Below are 19,073 nucleotides of genomic sequence, written 5' to 3' on the forward strand. Positions count from 1 at the left end.
GGTTATTGCTGATTTCTATTTTATTTTTTACTGCAAAAGGACATACCATTACTGGAGCCCTGTAGAGCTTATATTTTAATATAACACTTTACTATTCCGTTGCCTGCTGCTACATTACCATTTTTACATTTCAGGTCATCTGATTTAATCTGCAGTCAGTACTATTGTTATGGGACAAGACCAGCTTATTAAAATGTATATTCATTTCAGTTTATTAATGATGCTATAATATGATTGTTAAAAAGCAAATATAATTTGTATGCAGGGCTGGGAAAAATACAGCTTCATAAGCCACAGTATTGCTATTTCATAGACTGCATTCTTTTAGTATGTAATAAGAGATTTATTTATTATTTATTTATTTGCTGTTGGTTAACCAGGATAGTCCATTGGGCAAGAGAACCTGTTTTCAATGGGGTCCTGGGGAGAAAAGCTCCATTACAGATTACATATTATAGAGAGTTATATGCAGTTTACATATTATAGAGATTTACATCCAAATTATTGTACATGACATCACAAGGAACAGTGATTACAATGAGTAAAGTTAAGCATTAATACAATCAAATAATAAAACATATTAAAGTTGAAACCAAATTATATCATAGGCACAAGGATAAGAAAGGGAGTAGATAGGTGCATAAGGCTTTCAGGAGGATAGGAACTATTAAGGAATAGATTACTGTCTGAGGTAGAGAGAGTAAAAGGGGGAGTACAGTAGAGAGTATAGAAAGATTGTGGGGTAGGAGCAGGAGCATTCCCATGTGGATGATAGGTCGGAGTGGAGTGATTTTTTAAAGGTAGGAAGGCTAGTGATGGTGCGAATGGAGGGTGGGAGGGAGTTCCATAGGCGTGCTAGTGAAAAGGAGAGGAGGTTTTGTCCTGGGGGGTGATGGGGTCTATGGACTTCTATTATGTTTTTGAGTAGTAGATCTAAGAAGTCATTGAGTATGGTGAATTTTAAAGGTAGTGGACAGGGAGGGACAGAGGGATGGTTGAAAAATGAGTTTGTGTGCATATGTTAGTTGAGTGTAGGAGAGGTTGTTGGGAAGTTCAAGCCAATTTAGTTTGTGGAATGGTACACAGTGATGGGTTGAAGATTTATTGCTAGTGGCAAATTTGGCTATTTTATTATAACAGGTTGAAAGTTTTGTTTTGAGAGATGACTGTAGATTAGTTAAAAGAGGGGCACCATAAAGGAGGGAGGGTAAGAGAAATGTGGTAGAGAGAGTGAGTTTGGTAGTAGGTGAGAGGAATTGTTTGTGACGATACAGCAGGCCTAGTTTTTGGTGTTTTTTTTAATGTTTTGTAGTAGATGGGACTTGAAAGTAAGGTTATTATCAATTTGGACTCCTAGAAGCTTGGCTTCAGTTACCAGTTCAAGTGGGTTATTATTTTGACTGGTGATGGAGAATGGTTGTTGATCCAGTGTGTTGGTTTTAGAAGGGGTGAATGTCATAAGTTTTGATTTAGCTGCATTAAGTGCAAGATGGTTGTCTTTCATCCACTGTTCTGTGGTGGAGAAGGCATCTTGAGTCAGCTTTTGGAGAGTTGAAATGGATGATGAACCACAGATGATTGTAGAATCATCTGCATATTGTATGATGTTAGCATAGGGGAATAGAGTGATAGTAGTCATTTACAAAGATATTAAAGAGAAGGGGTCCTAATATGGAACCTTGCGGAACACCTGTAGGGCTCTTAAGGAAAGAGGAGATGGATTTTTTCCACTTAACAGCTTGATGCCGGTCTGAGAGATAGCTGGTGAACCAATTTAGAGCAGAAGGTGAAAGGTTTAGCTTGGAGAGTTTAGTTAGAAGTAAGTTATGGGAGATAGTGTCAAAAGCTTTGGAGAGATCAAGTAGAATGGTAGATACAGTGAGGCCAGAGTCTCTTGCCTTGTTCACATTTTCGAGGAATGATAGGAGGGCTGTCATAGTGCTGTGATTGGGATGGAAGCCGTGTTGAGTAGAAGTTAGTAGGTTCTTGTCTAGTATGTAGGGGAGGAGTTGAAGGTGAATACATTTCTCTAGAATTTTTGAAATAGGAGAGAGGATAGCAATGGGGCGGAAGTTGGTAATGCTAGTATTATTTCTTCCTTTATGGCAGGGAATTATATAAGCCTTTTTCCAGATTTGAGGAACGTGACTTTCTTGGATGGAGCGGTTGATTAGAATACTAATTGGCAGGGCGATAGCATCTGCAGCTATACTGAGGAAGTGAGAGGGGATGTTATCGGGGGCATTGGTGCAAGGTTTTAGCTTTTTCAGGAGTTTTTTGATAGTGGAAGTAGGGATTGGTTCCAGGGAGAATTTAAGTGGTTGGGAGGTATTAGGATGACAGAGTGGAGCAGGGGGAGGAGTAGGGGGGGAGGAAGTTGGAGGTGGATGGTTGGAGGAGAAGGAAGAGGTTAGTTTGGAAATGCAGTCAGTGAAAAAAGAGTTAAACTCGGTGGCAAGGTCATTGTCTTGTACGCTTGGGTTGGGGTTTGGGTTTTCAGTTGTACCGGGTTTTAAGAGAGAGGTTATACCTCTCCAGAAGTTTTGTGGGTCATTTTTGTATTTACTTTGAAGAGAAGAGTAATAGTTGTGTTGGTCTGCAGTGATAAGCTTTTTTACTGAGTTACGAAGAGTTTTGTAGTCATTAAGAGTAGTGGGAGATTTGTGCTTCAGATAGCGTGCCCAGGCTTTATCTCTTAGACACATGGTTGTTAGTGTATTTTTAGTTAGCCAAATGGTAGTTTTGTTTTTTATTCTTCTGGTTTTTAAGGTAGCATGTGTATTTAACAGGTTTAAGAAAGTGGAATTAAAGTGAGTTTTAGTAGCACTTGGTGTAGATAATGTATATGTTGCATGAAGTGAGGCATGTAGTTACTACAAAAGGAATTTGTTAGCCTGGCTCCTTCAGGCTAGAAGTGCATTGTTGCTAGGGAAGGTTTGAAACATCCAAGGTCAGAAACAAGACCCCTTGGAAGCAGGTGGATCATAAATAGAAAGGTGTTCACGTGAAGTCCGAGGCGAAAATCACGAGGGATGAGGACATTTGCAAAGTTTTTCATATGTCAGAATAACTAACATAATGAGGCCGCATGACCAGTTTAGATAAGAAAATGTATAAAAATACAGTTTTTCTATGTAAAAGGAGAATGCTTCATCAAGGGCTTTGTAGACTGACTCCCAGTGCAGTAAGAATAAAATTTCTGTTTGCACATCCTGAAGTGTTGTTCCTGACTAAAGGCATACAAGGTAAATTCTTAATGTTATTTATTTATGACTTTAACAATTTGGTGCAGTGACTCAGATCTGAACTTTGGTATTGCTGCAGGGCAGTTCTGGAATAGGGCCCATCACAGATTTTCTGTGAATTCCACACTGCTTTGTATGGAATAGTCAGAGACTCAGATGTGCAGCTATTCAGGGTGTGCAAACATACTAGCCTTGGCAGGGAAATTGTTTTCTAAGGGGAAAGGGTTGGTTTGTGTTTTTTTCTTCTTTCTTTTTTAGGCAATTTTAGAAAAATGTAAGTGCATGACTGTGTTTGTAGTATAATTGCATAACTGTGTTTTTGTTTGACTGAGTTGTTTGTAAGGTGTACAAGTAATAGTGGGAGGACCCCATGAGTATAGTAAATGTATGTGCACATACAGTAAAGGACAAATTAACACAAGGAGGCGGCTTGTGTCGAGGGCAGTACCCTCAGGATTGAAAAGTAAGAGGTATGAGAGATGTTTTATTCTGTCAATGTATGAGAGAAAGAAAAGAAAAAGTTAAAAGCTAAAAATAAAGTTAAAACAAGTTCATGAGCCCATAGCATGACAGGGACATAGACTATATACTGTTAAAACAAATTCATGAGCTACCGCATGATAGGAAGTAGAGGTATGCGTTGTTAAAATAAATTCATGAGCCCAAAGCACACTGGGACTTAACAGTGTGAATGTGTGAAAGTACCGGTCAGTTCTGGACATAGTACCTATCCACCTCATTATCCCAACCGTAATGCTGGAGCTGTACTTTTGAGCTCGCGCAGGGACAAAGCAAGGGTGTGCTGTGGGAAAAGGCTGATTGAAACCTCTTCTCTGTTGCTGCACACCGACAGACTTCCTACCTTTCCCTGCTTGTATGGTGTGTGGATTACTACAGTTATTTTCTGTCTTCGGAACTGATAGGATCCAGGAGTTGTAAGGTAAGTCTAACATTTTTATTATTACTTATTTATAAAATAAGAAAATGGGAGCAAAGATAAGTAAGCGAGATCAAATCCCTGAACAGGGAGCACCTGCATGTTTTATGTATTTTAACTATGGGAAGGAAAGTTGTAAATATTTGCATGACTGATTTCAGCTTACTAAGAATTGTGCTGGTGGGGTGTTTCCATTAAATGGAACTTATGATAAGACTAAATTGCTGACATTGAAAGGTATTTTGGAAGAAAAAAAAGCAAAGTAAGTGGGGAACAAATGGCATCATTTTATTCTTGGTAAGGTAAAGCACTTAAAAAGGAAAAGGAGTCAGCATTAAGGGGGTTGCAGGATGTTAATAAGAAATTGTTGCAATAAGTAAAAGAGGTTAAAAAGGCAGTACAGACCAGTAAAAAAGGGATCCCTTTATCCTGTCTTATCAGGTTTGAAACAAACTGAGGATGGCCAAAAAGCAGAAACTTCTGAAGAGGATGATAATCACCCAGTAGTTACTGCACCCCCACACCCATATGCACAGATACAGGTACCTCCTGTGCAAGACTCCGTTGTTTCTCAGACCCCTACTTTTCGGTCCACTGTCCATTGGACACCCAGTTCGCGTGATACTGGTACATCTCAGACTGGTTCCTCTGTTCAGTCTTTATCTTTTGAACAGGCATCTGGTGTTGAGGGGGGTTCTTCTCCCTATCCTTCTCAGATAGCTTCTACTTCCCCAACAGGGGCATTAGTATTTGACACTCCTATATCTCACCATACACGCTCACATGACGGGGTACAACAGGAGATTACAACCTCTGGAGGGCATCTATTAGCACCTCTCAGGGAAATTTTGGGGGCTAACAACAGGGAACTTATTCATCATCCTTGGACCCTTGCTGATTTGCATACTATGTCTAAAAATTTTCCAAATATTAGAGAAGATCCATTAAAATTCAAAAAAGAATTAAAAACTATAATAGAATGTCACAATCCTACTTTGAAAGATTTAAATCAACTGCTGAGGGTAGTTACTTCAGATGAAATAAGAAAGCAGTTACTGGAAAAGGCTGAAATAATAGATTTCACTCTCATAGGGAATGCATTAACAGATAAATTTCACTCTCATAGGGAATGCATTAACAGCTAAATGAACAGCATTGTTAGACAAGATTATGAATGTGTGTCAAGTTAGGACTGACTGGTCTAAAATACAGGCATGTAAACAAAATAAAGGGGAAGCCCCTGCAGACTATTTGAGTCGCCTTAAAACAGTATTTGCTAGAAATACAGAAATACCAAACCCAGAAGAGAAAGCTAAGCCAGCTATTGCAGCATCCTTTGTGCAGGGTCTGCAGCAAGCCCCTGTACAAAATAAAATAAAGCAGGTGCTCATAGACTGGCAAGGGAAGGACTTAGATTCTTTATTAAGTGCTGCAAATCACTGTACAGAGTATCAGGAAAAACGAAGGAATGATACTGAGGATAAGCTGTTAACTTTACAAATCAGGCAGCTGGAAAACCCAAGGGGTCAAGGTAGAAGCAGGGGAAGGATACTGAGGATGAGCTGTTAACTTTTCAAATCAGGCAGCTGGAAAACCCAAGGAGTCGAGGTAGAAGCAGGGGAAGAGGTAGAGATACTGAGGATAAGCTGTTAACTTTACAAATCAGGCAGCTGGAAAACCCAAGGAGTCAAGGCAGAAGCAGGGGAAGGATACTGAGGATGAGCTGTTAACTTTACAAATCAGGCAGCTGGAAAACCCAAGGAGTCAAGGTAGAAGCAGGGGAAGGATACTGAGGATGAGCTGTTAACTTTTCAAATCAGGCAGCTGGAAAACCCAAGGAGTCGAGGTAGAAGCAGGGGAAGGATACTGAGGATGAGCTGTTAACTTTTCAAATCAGGCATCTGGAAAACCCAAGGAGTCAAGGTAGAAGCAGGGGAAGGATACTGAGGATGAGCTGTTAACTTTTCAAATCAGGCAGCTGGAAAACCCAAGGAGTCGAGGTAGAAGCAGGGGAAGAGGTAGAGATACTGAGGATGAGCTGTTAACTTTTCAAATCAGGCAGCTGGAAAACCCAAGGGGTCGAGGTAGAAGCAGGGGAAGGGGTAGAGGAATTGCTACAGGATTTAGCAAAAGTGCTGGTCGAGGGGAACAAGGTGCAGCTGGTTAGCAACAATGAGGTGGCAGTGCCCCTCCAGCTTCATCTAACACATCTTGCTTTAATTATGGAGAAAAGGGACATTGGAGAGGGGAGTGCCCACACAGGCAAATGCAAAGAGTGCAAGACACTTGGACTGAGTGGCAACCAAATTATAATAATGTAGTTTTTCCTCCACCACCTCCATAGATTGGAAGGAGTCAGGAAGCTCCATACTGACTAGGTCAAGAAAATAATGCAAAAGTTAATCTTAACCCTCTACTGCCTATAGATCAAAATGGACCCTACACTTAGATGAAAATAAATTCAAAGAAAACCCCATTTCTGGTGGACACTGGAGCAACTAGGTCAGTGTTAAAAATTACTTCAGAAAGCCAAATACAAGTATCAGAGAATAAAGTCAAAGCAGTTGGAGTAACAAATACTACTGTTACGTATCCTGTTTCAGAACCCATCTCCATTTCTTTAGGTTCGAGTGAAGAAAAGCATTCTTTTCTTTTGAGTACTACTGCACCAGTAAACCTACTAGAAAGAGATTTGTTATGTAAGTTGGGTTGTACTGTTTACTGTACACCGAAGGGGTATATCTAAATGTTCCAACAGAATCAGAGGGGGAAGTATTGGCAGTTTTAGAAGACGCTGAGGAACAGCCTGCTGGAAGCATAAAGACAGATGGAGAGTTACTACAGCGGGTACCTATCAACTTGTGGGCTAAGCATCCAGATGAGGTAGGTATACTGAAATCAGCAGAACCAGTAAAAATAAAATTAAATCCAACAAAACCCCTCCCTAGAGTTCCACAATATCCACTAAAACTGGAAGCAGAGCAGGGAATCAAACCTGTAATTCAGTCTCTGATACAGCAAGGAGTAATAATACCAGCTAAAAGCCATTGTAATACTTTATTTTCCAGTGAAACGGCCAGGAAAGGATACTTATAGATTTGTTCAAGACTTAAGGTCTGTACTGCCTACTTTTCCTGTTGTTCCAAATCCAGCAACAATACTAAGTTGCATACCACCTACAGCTAGTTACTTTTCTGTGATAGATTTATGTTCAGCATTCTTTTCTATACCTATTCACCCTGACAGTCAGTTTATGTTTGCTTTTACTTATCAGGGACAGCAATATAGAAGGACATGGTTGCCACAAGGATATACTGAATTGCCTTCTTTATTTTCTCAAATTCTAAAAAAAGATTTGGAGAATGTGACATTTCCAGGTGGGTCTGTGTTAGTACAATATGTAGATGATTTACCGATAGCATCAAATTTCTTTCAGCAATGTCAGCAGGATACCTTGCATCTTCTGACTATCCTTGCAAAAAAGGGACACAAAGTGAGTGTCTGGAGAAAAACTACAATTGAGGTCAGCTCAGGTACGTTATCTTGGTCATTTAATATCCCAGGGTAGCAGGCAAGTTACCATCTCGTATTGATGCAATATCTAAGGCCTCATGTCCGACTACTCGGAGACAGCTTAGGTGTTTCCTAGGTATGACAGGATAATGCAGACATTGGATCCCTAACTACACAGAAATTGCCAAACCTTTGACAAATCTTTTAAAGCAGGATACACCAGAGCCTCTCCTTTGGAACAGTGAAGAGGAAGATTCATTTCAGAACTTAAAGCAAGCTTTAGCTACTGCCCCAGCTTTGGGATTACCAGATTATAATAAACCTTTTATTTTATTCTGTCTTGAAAGAAATGGATTTGCTCTAGGAGTACTTGTACAAAAACATGGAGACAGCTATCGTCCATTAGCTTATTACAGCACAACACTTGATTCTGTTGCAAAACGTTTTCCACCCTGTTTAAGGGCAGTTGCCGCTGGTGGCATTCTAGTTAATCTGGCACAATCTTTGGTGCTTGGGCATGATCTCACAGTAGCTGTTCCTCATTCTGCATCATCTCTAGTTAATCTGGCACAATCGCTGGTGCTTGGGTATGATCTCACAGTAGCTGTTCCTCATTCTGTATCATCTCTAGTTAATCTGGCACAATCGGTGCTTGGGCATGATCTCACAGTAGCTGTTCCTCATTCTATATCATCTCTAGTTAATCTGGCGCAATCGCTGGTGCTTGGGCATAATCTCACAGTAGCTGTTCCTCATTCTGTATCATCTCTAGTTAATCTGGCACAATTGCTGGTGCTTAGGCATGATCTCACAGTAGCTGTTCCTCATTCTGTATCATCTCTAGTTAATCTGGCACAGTCATTGGTGCTTGGGCATGATCTCACAGTAGCTGCCCCTCATTCTGTATCATCTCTAGTTAATCTGGCACAGTAATTGGTGCATGGGCATGATGTCACAGTAGCTGTTCCTCATTCTGTATCATCTCTAGTTAATCTGGCACAGTCATTGGTGCTTGGGCATGATCTCACAGTAGCTGCCCCTCATTCTGTATCATCTCTAGTTAATCTGGCACAGTCATTGGTGCTTGGGCATGATCTCACAGTAGCTGTTCCTCATTCTGTATCATCTCTAGTTAATCTGGCACAATTGCTGGTGCTTGGGCATGATCTCACAGTAGCTGTTCCTCATTCAACATCATCTCTAGTTAATCTGGCACAGTCATTGGTGCTTGGGCATGATCTCACAGTAGCTGCCCCTCATTCTATATCATCTCTAGTTAATCTGGCACAGTCATTGGTGCTTGGGCATGATCTCACAGTAGCTGTTCCTCATTCTGTATCATCTCTAGTTAATCTGGCACAATCGCTGGTGCTTGGGTATGATTTCACAGTAGCTGTTCCTCATTCTGTATCATCTCTAGTTAATCTGGCACAATCGCTGGTGCTTGGGTATGATTTCACAGTAGCTGTTCCTCATTCTGTATCATCTCTAGTTAATCTGGCACAGTCATTGGTGCTTGGGTATGATCTCACAGTAGCTGTTCCTCATTCTGTATCATCTCTAGTTAATCTGGCACAATCGTTGGTGCTTGGGCATGATCTCAGAGTAGCTGTTCCTCATTCTGTATCATCTCTAGTTAATCTGGCACAATCGCTGGTGCTTGGGTATGATCTCACAGTAGCTGTTCCTCATTCTGTATCATCTCTAGTTAATCTGGCACAATCGTTGGTGCTTGGGCATGATCTCACAGTAGCTGTTCCTCATTCTGTATCATCTCTAGTTAATCTGGCACAATCGCTGGTGCTTGGGCATGATCTCAGAGTAGCTGTTCCTCATTCTGTATCATCTCTAGTTAATCTGGCACAATCGCTGGTGCTTGGGCATGATCTCACAGTAGCTGTTCCTCATTCAACATCATCTCTAGTTAATCTGGCACAGTCATTGGTGCTTGGGCATGATCTCACAGTAGCTGTTCCTCATTCTGTATCATCTCTAGTTAATCTGGCACAATCGCTGGTGCTTGGGTATGATCTCACAGTAGCTGTTCCTCATTCTGTATCATCTCTAGTTAATCTGGCACAATCTTTGGTGCTTGGGCATGATCTCAGAGTAGCTGCCCCTCATTCTGTATCATCTCTAGTTAATCTGGCACAGTAATTGGTGCTTGGGCATGATCTCACAGTAGCTGTTCCTCATTCTGTATCATCTCTAGTTAATCTGGCACAATCGCTGGTGCTTGGGTATGATTTCACAGTAGCTGTTCCTCATTCTGTATCATCTCTAGTTAATCTGGCACAATCGCTGGTGCTTGGGTATGATCTCACAGTAGCTGTTCCTCATTCTGTATCATCTCTAGTTAATCTGGCACAATCTTTGGTGCTTGGGCATGATCTCAGAGTAGCTGCCCCTCATTCTGTATCATCTCTAGTTAATCTGGCACAGTAATTGGTGCTTGGGCATGATCTCACAGTAGCTGTTCCTCATTCTGTATCATCTCTAGTTAATCTGGCACAATCGCTGGTGCTTGGGTATGATTTCACAGTAGCTGTTCCTCATTCTGTATCATCTCTAGTTAATCTGGCACAATCGCTGGTGCTTGGGTATGATCTCACAGTAGCTGTTCCTCATTCTGTATCATCTCTAGTTAATCTGGCACAATCGCTGGTGCTTGGGTATGATCTCCCAGTAGCTGTTCCTCATTCAACATCATCTCTAGTTAATCTGGCACAGTCATTGGTGCTTGGGCATGATCTCACAGTAGCTGTTCCTCATTCTGTATCATCTCTAGTTAATCTGGCACAGTCATTGGTGCTTGGGCATGATCTCACAGTAGCTGCCCCTCATTCTGTATCATCTCTAGTTAATCTGGCACAATCGCTGGTGCTTGGGCATAATCTCACAGTAGCTGTTCCTCATTCTATATCATCTCTAGTTAATCTGGCACAATCGTTGGTGCTTGGGCATGATCTCACAGTAGCTGTTCCTCATTCTGTATCATCTCTAGTTAATCTGGCACAGTCATTAGTGCTTGGGCATGATCTCACAGTAGCTGTTCCTCATTCTGTATCATCTCTAGTTAATCTGGCACAATCGTTGGTGCTTGGGCATGATCTCACAGTAGCTGTTCCTCATTCTGTATCATCTCTAGTTAATCTGGCACAGTCATTGGTTCTTGGGCATGATCTCGCTGTTCCTCATTCTGTATCATCTCTAGTTAATCTGGCACAATCGCTGGTGCTTGGGTATGATCTCACAGTAGCTGTTCCTCATTCTGTATCATCTCTAGTTAATCTGGCACAATCGTTGGTGCTTGGGCATGATCTCACAGTAGCTGTTCCTCATTCTGTATCATCTCTAGTTAATCTGGCACAATCGCTGGTGCTTGGGTATGATCTCACAGTAGCTGTTCCTCATTCTGTATCATCTCTAGTTAATCTGGCACAATCGCTGGTGCTTGGGCATGATCTCACAGTAGCTGTTCCTCATTCAACATCATCTCTAGTTAATCTGGCACAGTCATTGGTGCTTGGGCATGATCTCACAGTAGCTGTTCCTCATTCTGTATCATCTCTAGTTAATCTGGCACAGTCATTGGTGCTTGGGCATGATCTCACAGTAGCTGTTCCTCATTCTGTATCATCTCTAGTTAATCTGGCACAATCGCTGGTGCTTGGGTATGATCTCACAGTAGCTGTTCCTCATTCTGTATCATCTCTAGTTAATCTGGCACAATCGTTGGTGCTTGGGCATGATCTCACAGTAGCTGTTCCTCATTCTGTATCATCTCTAGTTAATCTGGCACAATCGCTGGTGCTTAGGCATGATCTCACAGTAGCTGTTCCTCATTCTGTATCATCTCTAGTTAATCTGGCAAAGTCATTGGTGCTTGGGCATGATCTCACAGTAGCTGTTCCTCATTCTGTATCATCTCTAGTTAATCTGGCACAGTCATTGGTGCTTGGGCATGATCTCACAGTAGCTGTTCCTCATTCTGTATCATCTCTAGTTAATCTGGCACAGTCATTGGTGCTTGGGCATGATCTCACAGTAGCTGTTCCTCATTCTGTATCATCTCTAGTTAATCTGGCACAATCGTTGGTGCTTGGGCATGATCTCACAGTAGCTGTTCCTCATTCTGTATCATCTCTAGTTAATCTGGCACAGTCATTAGTGCTTGGGCATGATCTCACAGTAGCTGTTCCTCATTCTGTATCATCTCTAGTTAATCTGGCACAATCGCTGGTGCTTGGGCATGATGTCACAGTAGCTGTTCCTCATTCTGTATCATCTCTAGTTAATCTGGCACAATCGCTGGTGCTTAGGCATGATCTCACAGTAGCTGTTCCTCATTCTGTATCATCTCTAGTTAATCTGGCACAGTCATTAGTGCTTGGGCATGATCTCACAGTAGCTGTTCCTCATTCTGTATCATCTCTAGTTAATCTGGCACAATCGCTGGTGCTTGGGTATGATCTCACAGTAGCTGTTCCTCATTCTGTATCATCTCTAGTTAATCTGGCACAATCTTTGGTGCTTGGGCATGATCTCACAGTAGCTGCCCCTCATTCTGTATCATCTCTAGTTAATCTGGCACAATCGCTGGTGCTTGGGCATGATCTCACAGTAGCTGTTCCCCATTCTATATCATCTCTTTTGCTTAAAATGAAAACTCAACCCCTCTCAGCTGCACATCTAATTAAATAGGAACTTACTGTTTGCTCTGATCCATCTATTTCTCTGATCCGCTGTCCTGTCCTAAATCCTGCATCTCTGTTGCCTACTGCTGAGGATGGTGAAGAGCATGATTGTGTGTGTGTAACTAACTATTTGCTTTCTCCTAGGGAGGACGTAACGGACACTCCTATACCCAATGCTGACATGCATCTGTTCAAGGATGACTCCTGTGGAAGAGATCAAACAGGAAAGCTGATCTCGGGAATAGCAACCTGCACCGAGGAAACAATATTGTTGCAACAAAGATTAGAGGTTGTTCACTCTGCCCAAATAGCTGAGCTAGTGGCTTTGCAAAAAGCCTGTGAATTAGCCAAAGACAAGGTGGACAATATTTTTACAGACAGCCGTTATGCTTTCAGGGTGGTACATGATTTTGGACAACTTTGGAGAGAGAGGGGGGATTTTTGACCTCTTCAGGAAATCAAATTAAAAATTCAAGCTACATAAAATCATTGTTAGATGCACTTTTTTTTACCTAAGAAGATGTCTGTAATCAAATGTTATGCACATCAAAAGGGACAGAATATTATTACCAAAGGTAATAATTTGGCAGACCAAGCTGCTAAACAAGCAGTGACATGGTTACAAATGGTAACAATGTGGCAGACCAAACTGCTAAACAAGCAGTGACATGGTTACAAATGGTAACAATGTGGCAGACCAAACTGATAAACAAGCAGTGACATGGTTACAAAAGGTAACAATGTGGCAGACCAAACTGCTAAACAAGCAGTGACATGGTTACAAATGGTAACAATGTGGCAGACCAAGCTGATAAACAAGCAGTAACATGGTTACAAAAGGTAACAATGTGGCAGACCAAGGTGCTAAACAAGCAATAACATGGTTACAAATGGAAACAATGCGGCAAACCAAGCTGATAAACAAGCTGTAACATGGTTACAAACGGTAACAAGGTGGCAGACCAAGCTGCTAAACAAGCAGTGACATGGTTACAAATGATAACAATGTGGCGAACCAATCTGCTAAACAAGCAGTTACATGGTTACAAATGGTAACAATGTGGCAGACCCAGATGCTAAACAACCAGTAACATGGTTACAAAAGGTAACAAGGTGGCAGACCAAGCTGCTAAACAAGCAGTGACATGGTTACAAATGGTAACAATGTGGCAGACCAAACTGCTAAACAAGCAGTGACATGGTTACAAAAGGTAACAATGTGGCAGACCAAGCTGATAAACAAGCAGTAACATGGTTACCAAAGATAACAATGTGGCAGACCAAGCTGCTAAACAAGCAGTAACATGGTTACAAAAGGTAACAATGTGGCAGACCAAGGTGCTAAACAAGCAGTAACATGGTTACCAAAGATAACAATGTGGCAGACCAAGCTGCTAAACAAGCAGTAACATGGTAACAAAAGGTAACAATGTGGCAGACCAAGCTGCTAAACAAGCAATAACATGGTTACAAATGGAAACAATGCGGCAAACCAATCTGCTAAACAAGCAGTTACATGGTTACAAACGGTAACAAGGTGGCAGACCAAGCTGCTAAACAAGCAGTGACATGGTTACAAATGATAACAATGTGGCGAACCAATCTGCTAAACAAGCAGTTACATGGTTACAAATGGTAACAATGTGGCAGACCCAGATGCTAAACAAGCAGTAACATGGTTACAAAAGGTAACAAGGTGGCAGACCAAGCTGCTAAACAAGCAGTGACATGGTTACAAATGATAACAATGTGGCAGACCAAGCTGCTAAACAAGCAGTAACATGGTTACAAATGGTAACAATGTGGCAGACCCAGATGCTAAACAAGCAGTAACATGGCTACAAAAGGTAACAATGTGGCAGACCAAGCTGCTAAACAAGCAGTAGTAAATTGTTGTAAAAATCTTTGTTATGTTAACAGTAACAAACTGCAACAATAATGATGTGTTTGATTTTGCAAAGTTGTCAGCCTTCAAGCTAAAGCATCACATGGAGAAGTTCTAAAGTGGCTCAAGGATGGATGTAGAAAATCCTGACGGCATATGGTGACATCCGGATGGCCGACTGGTAGCACCTGCCTCTTTGCTACCTTACCGAGTAAGGACATATCATCTACCTGCCCATAATGGTAAGACAGCTTTATTTAATCAAATGACCTGAAGTTGGTATGCCCCTCATGTCTCCTCTTTGATACTTCAGTATGTACAAAATTGTAGTATTTATTTGGAATATAACATAAGCAAACATGTCAACAACAAATCTGCATGTTTACCTCCACCCTGGGGACCTTTTGTTAATATACAGCTGGATTTCATCCAGATGCCTTAGACTAATAATTTACAATTTATTTTGGTGGTAGTGTGCATGTTCTCAGCATGGGTGGAAGCTTACCCATGTCGCAAAGCTGATGAAGTCACAGTTATTAAAAAATTGTTATCTGATTAAATACCGAGATTCGTTATACCCAGCATTGTTAACAGTGACCAGGGAACTCATTTTAATAATAATCTGCTTAAAGAGTTATGTAAAGCTTTTAATACTACATTGAGTCTTCATTGTCCCTACCATCCCCAGCCATTTGGATTAGTAGAAAGGGTAAACAGGACCCTTAAAAATATAATTTCGAAGATTTGTGCTGAAACCCACTTAAAGTGTCCCAAAGCCATTCCCTTAGCATTGATGAGTATGAGGGCCTCACTGAATGCCACCAGGAAATTGAGTCCAAATTAGATATTAATGAAAAGACTCATGGCCCTTCCAACTACCCCTCCAGTGGGAAATGCTGATTTAAATTTGTCAGATGATGCTATGATTTGTTATTGTAGGAGACTCCTCAAACTTTTGCAGCAATATCATCGAAGAGTAAGAGCAGCGTTACAAAAGACTCCGGACCAACCCTGTCATCAACTACAACCAGGTGATTGGGTGTATGTGAAAATTTTCAGAGGAAAAACTGCCTGAGCCAGAGGTGGAGGGGGCCTTTTCAGGTCCTGCTCACCACTTTGACTGCAGTTCGCTGTGCTGGATCACCAACGTGGATCCATTCGTCTCATTGCAAGAAGACCTGTCATGTGGGGACCCCAAACGAATCATCGTAGCCAACAGAAAGAGATTGAGGTGTGACAGATAAATCATCTGCCTAGTGAGAAGGTCAACTTCAGTAGCAATCCATGATGAATCCAGTGACAACAGGTACTTTTGCTTTGTTTCTGCTGCTGTTCCCTTCTATAAACTGGTCAAGAGAAAACAATTCCTTGCTGGTTCTTTGGCAATATGCCAAAAATCTAAACAAAATAAAAACTGCGGGATATGTTTGCATATACGTCATCATTCTAAGGCAGGGATTCCTATGATTCCCATCCTTGCATCACAGGTGTCATTTGAAAAGGACCTTAATGACATCAGCTTAACCTGCCATAATTTAACTGATTTTTCAATGTTGTGACTCTTCAACTTGCAACCGCACATCATGGAGACATATGTTATGCCAGAAATGGGACTGTACCAGTGGGAAAAAGCAAATGTAATGACGCCAGGCTTGAAAGTGTATTAGACTCTTTGCAATTAAAAAGCTATGACTGGGGGCATGGCATGGGCATGATACGTGACCATTACTACATCTGTGGTGATCGTGGCTACGCCTGGTTGCCTACAGACTGGTCTGGATATTGCTTTGTAGGCTATATTACTCCTTCTATTCAACATTTCAAACACCCACCAGAAGGTAGACTGAAAAATAAGCGATCAATCCACTGGGCAGAGCAAGTGTTTTCAATTTTTAATCTTGGGTATGGAGTGAAAAGGACAATGCTTTAAATCACCATGCTTGCCCAAATTCTACAGGAGGTGGCCAACGAAACTTCACATCACATCAGGATGGCAAATCGAGAAATGACTGAAATGCAAACTGTGGTGTTGCAGAATCGAATGGCACTTGATATAATGCTAGCTACAAAAGGGCGGCCATGTGCCCTCATGGGGAGTCGTTGCTGTTCCTATATTTGTGACTATCATAATGAACAGGGAAAACTGGCAAATTTCATGGAACAAAGGGCCAAAGAGATGGACAGCACATCCAAACAATGGGCACTTTTTGGATGGTTGGGCAGTATTTTTGGTAACCTGGGAGCTAGCATAATCCAGGGTATTGTCATTGTACTTTTTATTATATTTGTAATCATGTATAAAATGACAAAAACAGGACCAAAGAGTACTATTTGATGCCAAAAACAACTGTAGTAAGAATCAAAATAAGAATAACAGCATCAAATATCCAGGCTTCAGGTAAAAAAACACTTTATTGTAAGAAAAAAGTAAGCACTTTCACTAACATACAGATCACTTCCTCATATTAACTTATTCTTATTTTGATATTTGTAATCATTTTGGCATTTTCTATTCTAAGGGCTGTGATTACAAGATGGTTGCCAGATTTATGACTAACAAACATAGTGAAGACTAAAAAAAAAAAAAGGTCTTCCACACCAGGGTCTTTAGTCTTTAATGTGGAACATCAGAGAGTACCGCATTAAACAAAAGTTGATCTGTGTTTATTTTTTTAAAAATAAATAAAGACGGAGCTGCTGCTTCTGTTTTATGTGAAACATCGCAGTTCCGCATTAAACAGAAGTAGCTCTGTTTTGCGATTTTTTGATTGGCCCATATACCGGTATACGGGCCAATCAAAAATCGCTAAACACGGAGCTACTTCTGTTTAATGCGGAACTGCGATGTTCCGCATTAAACACAAGAAGCTCTGTGTTTAGCGATTTCTGATTGGCCCGTATGCCGGTATATGGGCCAATCAAAAAAAAAAAACAAACAAAGTGAAGGTTGCCCAGGATTTAAACCGGCAGTGCGGGACTCGGGATCAGGCTGCTGATCTCGGGACAGTCCCGCCCAAATAGGGACGTCTGGCAACCCTGCCTGCACATGAAATGCCACTGCATGCACAAATCAATGACAGTTTTATTTTGACAGAAATTGATGATGAATATTATGATCCAGAGGAATATTTTATCAAGTTAAGAAAAATAAAAATATAATTATATGTATGGTATGACACTGACAGTATCAGAGGGAGGAAACTCTTATGGAACAAGACCAGCTCATTAAAATGTATATTAATTTCAATTTATTAATGATGCTATAATAGGATTGTTAAAAAGCAAATAGAATTTGAATGCAGGGCTGGGAAAAATACAACTTCATAAGCCACAGTATTGATGTTTCATAAACTGCATTCTTTTAGTATGTAATAAGAGAGAAGAGTACGTGTTGCATGAAGTCGAAGCATGTAGTTACTACAAAAGGAATTTGTTAGCCTGACTCCTCCAGGCTAGGAGTGTGTTATTGCTATAGCAGGTTTGAAACATCCAAGGTCAGAAACAAGACCCCTTGGAAGCAGATGAATCATATATAGGAAGGTGTTTACGTGAAGTCCGAAGCGAAAATCATGAGGGAAGAGGACATTTGCAAAGTTATTCATTTGTCAGAATAACTGTAACGTAATGAGGCTGCATGACCAGGTTAGATAAGAAAATGTATACAAATACAGTTTTACTATGTAAAGGGAGAATGCTTCATCAAGAGCTATGAAGACTGACTCCCAGCGCTGTAAGAATAAAATTTCTGTTTGCACATCCTGAAGTGTTCCTGACTGAAGGCATATAAGATAAATTCTTAATGTTATTTATTGATGACTCTAACACTACGTATGTATAACGGAGGTGTAAGTGAATTGGAAAAGTAAATTAAGAAAAGCGGAAAGAAGAAGAACAACTGTGCCTGTTGTCTGCTGCTACATTACCATTTTTACATTTCAGGTCATCTGAATAAATCTGCAGTGAACACTCCATATGTATAACTGAGGAGTGAGTGAATTGGAAAAAGTAAATTAAGAATTATATTTTTGTACAGCATTAATAATGGTTATTCTATCTACTTCCCTGAGGTTAGGTAGCATGGCATTGACGATGCACTGGAAACTTCCAGAAGTCTTTCCAGCTTCTGCAAATTGTATATTAAGAAATACTACAAACATTGGGCGTTCAGAAGGGATATATTACATTATTTATTAGACATGACTTCTGTTGGTAGGACAACATTTTTCAGGAGTGCCTACTGCTAAAAGAAGTAACTTAACAGAACAACAAACAGTTATTACAAATATTAAGTAAATATATTACCTAAGGAATGTGCAGTTAATTGTATCCAATTCATTATTGCTTACTGATTTTCAGCCACAGCAACAGGTGCATGAATCTAGCCCTCCTGAAATTAACTGCCTGCAAAGTTGCCATGGCTGCCAAGTTCTTAGCCAATAAGAATATCAGTACCTCCTTCACCCTCCCCCACGAAGCGTGTGATGCTTCTGAATGTATCCATTGCAGAAGGTCAGAAGTGCTTGTAAAATATTTATTTGCAATGGATTCATCCATTTTCTAATGGTATACATCACATTTTTAATTCAAGTTCCAGTTCTTTACTAGTTAGTTGGAAAACAAGAAAGATAATTAATAAAACTGCCCAACTTGCTCTCACCTGGCAGCTTCTTCATGGTTACAGGATTACATTTTTGACTTCCTAATTAGAAATTAGGGAGGCAGAGTATGGGAGAGGGTTTTTATCAATTTTCCAGCACTGCATTTAGTCTGGTAACAAATAGGAAGGGAAGGAAAGG

The sequence above is a fragment of the Protopterus annectens genome, chromosome 15.part0 (assembly GCF_019279795.1).
Source record: "Protopterus annectens isolate FY-2018-M chromosome 15.part0, PAN1.0, whole genome shotgun sequence".
Lineage (NCBI taxonomy): Eukaryota > Metazoa > Chordata > Ceratodontiformes > Protopteridae > Protopterus > Protopterus annectens.